We start from the raw sequence: 6,624 nt of genomic DNA, 5'->3' as shown, positions 1-6,624 counted from the left end.
CCAACTTGCTTAACAATAATTTCAAAACATGCTGAAGGAATGCAGATGTCCAATGTGGTGTTCCTTGAACTTCCTGAACATATCAGTCCCCCTAATGAGAAAAAGCTGGAAAGCAAAGCAGACCAGCTCCCGGCTTGTAAATATGTTTAGAGCATGCTGGAATGCCATATTAGAAGTGCTGGGATGGACACCACGGGGGAGCATGTGACTTATAAGATGGCCCTTTCTATCAGAAACTTCTTGTCCTGGAGACTCTTGGGCAATCGATAGCACCCTTGTCTGTTTCATTCTTTCCAGTTATGCTGCATAACATAGTGAAAGTCCCGCTTTGGAGGCTGCTTGCTGCACTGCAGCCTTAGCCTGTGTGGAGAGTGAAATATTTCAAATCCTTTGAATTTATCAGGTTCACATTTGCAAGCTGCAGGTATAGTAGCATGGCATTCTGGGGGACGGAGGTGGAGGGGCTTCCCTAGCGGTCTCTAGCAGGCTGGCTATCACTGTGGCTGCTATATCCATTATTCTAAGTAATAAGGCTTTGGTTGCTAAAACACATCACAAAAATCACATGAAACCGCAATTAAAGCTAGTTAAATGTTTTATACAACACCCTAATAGAAGCATTCTCTCACAATGGCACAACAAGGAATATCTGTCTGTTTATCAAATTGTTTCCAAAATGCTTTCCTAAAATAAGGCTTTTTCAAAGGCAAGGAGGTACGTTTGAGGAGCGTATTCCCTAAGACAGGGGCCACAACTGGAAAAGCCCTGCTCTTTCCAAATGCTTCCTAGAAGAAAGGCATCCTCTAAAGATATCAAAGGATGATGTGAGGGTTCATATGGGGAGAGGCACCCCATGAAGGATACTCAAGGATACTCATACCCAAGATGTAATGGTGGCAGTTGTAACGTAATGGTCCATTGTTCACAAGTATGCTGATTTCACATATACAGCAGTATGCAGGAGGTTAATTTAACATCAAAAGGGGTTGTGACTAAGAGCTAAGCCTTTCTCAAGGTCTGTGGTGCAAACTGAGTTATCCCTTTTAGCCTGGTGCCAATACCAGAAATGAGTCAGCTCAGCAGAAAGTACCAGGGATAATAGGCCCATCCACTCATATGGTCTTATGGATGTCAAAATTGAATCTTTAACCCTCACTTCATACTTGAATGAGGGAAATCTGGACATACACAGCTGTGGAGAACACAGCTAGTTTGGACCATATACTATTCATTTTTAGAATGTATTTGGCTTCTTCTGTGTTATGTGAAAGATTGCTGTTTTTCAAGCCTTCTGGATTTTCTCTGCAAAATAAATTGGGGCTTGGGGAAAAGAGTGCAGACATGTGTTTTAAACAATAGCTTTTTATTTTTATTTTTTAAAGAAGCAAAAGAAACACAAATCATCCCTGTGGATACCTTTTTATTAGCATTCTGGAAGCTTAAAATGAGACATGAATATTTCCATTAATCAACCTCGAGAGTATCAGAACTGCTTTGCGGGCTGAGATGCCTCTTGTCTTGTTTTGAGGATTGGCAAAGCTTCATTGCTGGCTTCTGAACTTCCATGCTGAAGGATGCCAAGAGTCGGGCCCTTCCCCTTCCCCTTCCCCAAAACACCACTTTCTGATCTTTCGGTCATTCTTCCTAGCCAAAAGAAGAACTAGAAATCTTTCTGCATGAATTGTATTTAATGCTTTTACAATGGATAAAAGCGAACATGCTAGTTTCCTTGTGCAAATGCCGCCTCACACTTCACCACGCTTCTTTGCCTTCTGACATCGCTTTGCTAAATCCGAGCCCTGTGATGCAGTGATGGTGGGGGATACCTTTCTTCGGAATCACTGGGATCTCTGCTGAACTTGCTGCAGTGCACTCGATCTCATATGGCCCAGTTCAGAGTGGAAACAAAGTCACCAGCAGATCACGAGATTGCTTGTCTCCTTTCTGCTGGTTTCAACATTTGATCTTCTGCTCTCTCATAGGCGCAGGACAATACTGACTGGGTCAGAACCCATCAGGGAAGAGCCCACTGTTTAAACGACAGCTTTTCAAGGATGGAATTTTTACCATCCATTCCACAAAACTGCTTTTTGTTTGTTCCAATGGTGAATCCTGAACACATTTGCTTAGAAATGAATCCGGCTTAGCTAAGTGGAAGCTCACGATAATTTCAAGAATGCTGAGGATCGATTGCTTTGCTTTGTAGAAGCTCTGAACAAATGCATCAATAGTGCAATCTTAAATAATAGGGAGTGAGATACATAAACACACTGGGACTTACTTCTGCATAAACATGCATAGGATTCCACTGTCAAGGCACCAATCCTTAGACGACTCTCTAAAATTTAATTACCTGAAAGCCAGTCATGTTGAGATCCACAGAATGTAAGCATTCACATGGAGTGAGGGGGCTGTGGCAATAGACCCCCTGAGGGGGATAAAGCAGCATTACACATGGCTCAGTTGCTTAGTTATGGCACTGAGTTTCCCAATTACTATGCAGCATATGTAAAAGCTGACGCTGGGAATGGAGAATAGAAATTTACAGGTTTTTTCATATACTGAGATGGAGATTTCCAAATGTATACAACTCGGGGGGTTGGATTTTGAAAGGAAATACAAAGATGACTAGACATGATAGGATAGTTGTGCCTATGCAGATGGCATCTATATCTGGAAGCAACAGATAGGTTTCAAGATAAGTATTTTGACTTAAGGTATGTACCTTAGAAACTGAATAAATCAGTTTATTTATTTATTTATTATTCAGAAACTGAATAAATCAATCTTTTTTTCCCCCTAGTGGCTTGCTTATGCTGGGTCTGTAAGTGCTGGCTTCAGAGAATAGCTAGGCCTTTGGTAGACCATCAGTCTTTGGTCTTATTATTTACTATTTGTTTATTTGTTTATCTTTGCATTTATATGCAGCCCACGACTCCTAATGGAGTCTCTATTTCCTAATAGTCCTCAAAATCATTTTAGGGTAGATGATTATGTATGTTTAATTGGAAAATGTTCTACAACCCCCAGCCTTTCTCAGGTGGTATGACTGACTGAGGCATGCTGGGAGTTGTTGGAACTTTTCCTGTCTTAACATACAAAGAATTACCCCCTTAATCTTGTAGAGACTGAACCACAGGGGCCATCCTGCCAAATGTGCTCATTTTCAAACCCAGTGAATTTGAACAGGAGAGATTATTTATTTATTTATTTAAAACATTTCTATGCCGCCTCAGGGCAGCTTACAAAACAGACAATTTAAATGATTGCTGGTGCTTATTATTATTATTGGTTCCATTGCTACACCACCCCATAGCCCAGCTTGAGTTTTGCATTTAAGCCAACAGCATCTGAACATGCTTGTATTAGATCCGATGCTGCCTAAATGTTCTCCATTATTTATGCATAGTTCTTCATGTTAAAAGTATGTGGAAATACATTAATATTGCAAACCAACAATTGGAGTGAAAGGAAGTTGATTCTAGAGAGGCGTTCATGGATTGTAAAGGCGAAAAGACTCATTTTACTCTGAGATCTATCCATTAAGAGACATTTTAGAACAAAGCAATATATCTGGGGAATCAGCTTTTCCAGCAAGACAGGCAAAAGCTGAGGCTCTTAACCCCCTCACCTTGGCTGGGTCTGAAATATCTGAAAGCGGAGGAATTGGAAACCGCTACAAGACATGTTAATTGAGAACCACAGCATCCAACTGATGTGTTGAATCCAGAAGTTACAGATGTCAGTTGGGTTCTCTCAAGGATGAAATCATATGTCTGGGGGAGGAAGCCAAGGGAGAGCCGGTCTGTTCAAATTGGCATCAAAAGCATCAGGATTCACCTCTAGGGAAACTTCTTTTGGCCAGATTTTCAGAGGACTGTATAAAAGGGCATGTCTGAGAGCTTCTATGCCTGTTCAAGAGCATGCTGTTATACTTGTCGGTACTCTGTCAAGGAGTATAGTTGGTTGGAAGTCAAAAGCTGATGGTGATTTGATTCAATATCTAGTTATGTAGTGACATTACTTCAAGAAAGAATGCTCCATGAACATGGAGATGATTTATTGTCACCTAGGCTTAGAGCATGGCTTATTTTCAACAGAGGTTAAAGCCTCCAGGCCAAGACTAAATTTGGCTGGGGTGAGAACTTCTCAAATATGCTGTGCTGTCTCCCAGTTCACTTGGCAGTGAAAGGAGCAGTGGCTCATGAATGGAATGCTGGATGCTGAGGAACTTTCTATCTAAATATACATAGGATTGCACCCTAAATTTTATTGTTTCGGTAATAATATTTGTGAAAGTTAGCTTTCCCTCCTACCATTTCACTATTATTTCACTGATATATTGAACAATTACTGGAGGACAATTGCTGAAGGAAAAAACTCCCTAATAGCATAATAGCATTACTGGGTAATTGGACTGCTAGATTAAGCTCACTATTTATTTCTTTAACTTCACTTTTAAGCACTTGAGCAAAGGGATTTTCAGGAAGCCTTCCTAGATGTAAACCGTTGCTTGACAAGAGATGAGCAGTTAACTAACAAATGTTTAAAGCTATTCTTTAGGCTTGAGATGTATTTCTTAGGTGGTAAGTGACCATAGAATCACTTTGTTATTCAACTTACTTGACTTTTGTTCTTGATTATATTTGCACGTCTAGGGGAAAAGTCCATTCATTTTCAGATACAACTATTAACTGCTAATGGAAAATGTAGTGCTAGAGTCTGATTTAAGATCTGCCTTGTGATCAGATCAGTGCATTTTACAGAATGGGGAAATTTATAATAAGAAAAGGCTATTCAGAAATTTGTCTTTGTATCTAAGCAGGCACAAATAGGGTTTTGACCAATGGGATCTCTAAAGGACTCTGACAGTGTTGCAGACTGCTTTTTCAATTTTATATTTAGATGTAGTTTCAGTTCAGTACAAATTTTTCATATGTCTAAGATTCTGGATAGGTTGATAAATATATGTTGTTATGTGGTCTTCTTTTAAAACAACTCAATTGGTATGAGAAGACTGCTGCAAAAGCTTCATGTTTTATGTAAAGAAACTGAGTCCAGACAACTTGATAACCTATAAGTGAGGGTTACATAAAAGAGCGGGTTGTCATTGAACCACAGGTTGTTCTTGAAATCTGGTTTGTTGTGAAAACATGGCTTATCGTGTCTGAACCCAGCTGTGCTAACAAACCATGGCTTGTTAACCTTGAACAATCCATGAAAAGTGTCCCTGCTTCATTGTGAGGCTCTGAAATGTGGGTTGTTCACCATGATAGCTTATCTCAGCTGGCTTCAGGCAACATGTCAACAATGGTCCAAGGTTGGTGACAACCCAGAGTAAATCCAAGCTCAACCCTTGAATGTTGGTTATGAGGAGGCCTGATCCAGTCAAGGAGCTGGCTATTAACAATGCCAAATCTTTGGTAGGAGAAAGGATTTACCGTATTTTTCCGTGTATAAGACAACACTTTTTCTTTAAAATATTTACCTAACTAGCCATCTTTGGTAGGAGAAAGGATTTACCATATTTTTCCGTGTATAAGACAACACTTTTTCTTTAAAATATTTACCTAAAAATGGAGAGGCATCTTATACAGAGGGGGCCGAGAGGAGAACCGCGGGCACGCTCGGGGAGGGGGGGAGACTGGCATGATTGCGGGCGTGCTTGGGGGAGAGGTGGGCACGATCAGGGGGCGGGTGCAATCTGGGCAGGCGTGGGTGTGATTGGGGGTGAGAGTGATCGGGGGTGGCGGGCACGGGCACGATTGGGGGAGGTGAGTGCGATCGGGGGGGATGCGGGTGCAATCAGGAAGGAGACTGGTGCGGGCATGGGTGTGCAGGGAGCTGGGGGTTGTGTGTGGGCAGCAGCAACTTGCTCACTCGGAGATCGGTAAAAATGGGGGGCGTCCTATACCTGGGGGCATCTTATAGGCAGAAAAATACGGTACATAAATGGTATATTGCGGAGCTGGGTAACTTGTTTTCCTCCAGAAAGTCTGGCTTATTACTCCCATAGTTTCTCACTATTGGATATACTATTTAGGGCTAATGCGAGTTGTAAACCAAGCCTTTTGCGCAGCCACAGGCTGCCCACCCCTGCTATATAGACTCCAATAAATACTACAGATTAAAATTTTTACTACTTAGAAATGGAGAAACATAGAAACACAGCGAGTCAGAAGGGGTCTCCCGGGCCATCTAGTCTGACCTCTGGCACCAGTTGGCTCCGCTCACGACATGCCCACCATGTGCATGTCAACCCCAGCGAGGTATGAACTCGCGACCCCTGGTTTACAAGATCAGTGCTCTAACCCCTGAGCTATGGAGTTACTTGGTGTAAGGTTGGTTTGGTTTTGCTTAAGGTTATTGGGCCTAACAGTTAAAAGCAATATGAGTTGAAGTCAGTTGCCTGTATAAAGTATTAGATAGACTCCTGAATTTCATTAACCCAGGATCACTAGATTCAGTTTTAAATGTTTGCAGAATAAAGGTCATACTGCCACTGAGTTTTAATGTTGGAATGTAAAGATTTGCAAATACTATTTTTGCAAAAACCATTTTGCCATATGATTTTAAGCCTCTTTGGATTTATTCCTGATTATGTAACAGAAACAGAAAGAAGTG

General features: G+C 41.3%; 1 non-coding gene across 1 annotated transcript; it reads right to left on the bottom strand.

Annotated features, from left to right (window-relative positions):
• Positions 1-6,256: 6,256 nt before the first annotated feature.
• TRNAT-UGU lies at positions 6,257-6,329 on the bottom strand. The gene has a single exon. It is a non-coding gene; the product is annotated as a tRNA-Thr (tRNA).
• Between the last annotated feature and the right edge of the window lie 295 nt (positions 6,330-6,624).

Source organism: Varanus komodoensis, unplaced genomic scaffold (assembly GCF_004798865.1).
Source record: "Varanus komodoensis strain SLA01 unplaced genomic scaffold, ASM479886v1 scaffold7_3, whole genome shotgun sequence".
Lineage (NCBI taxonomy): Eukaryota > Metazoa > Chordata > Lepidosauria > Squamata > Varanidae > Varanus > Varanus komodoensis.
The sequence above is the reverse complement of the archived record's forward strand: the minus strand, read 5'-3'. Positions and strand labels throughout refer to the sequence as shown.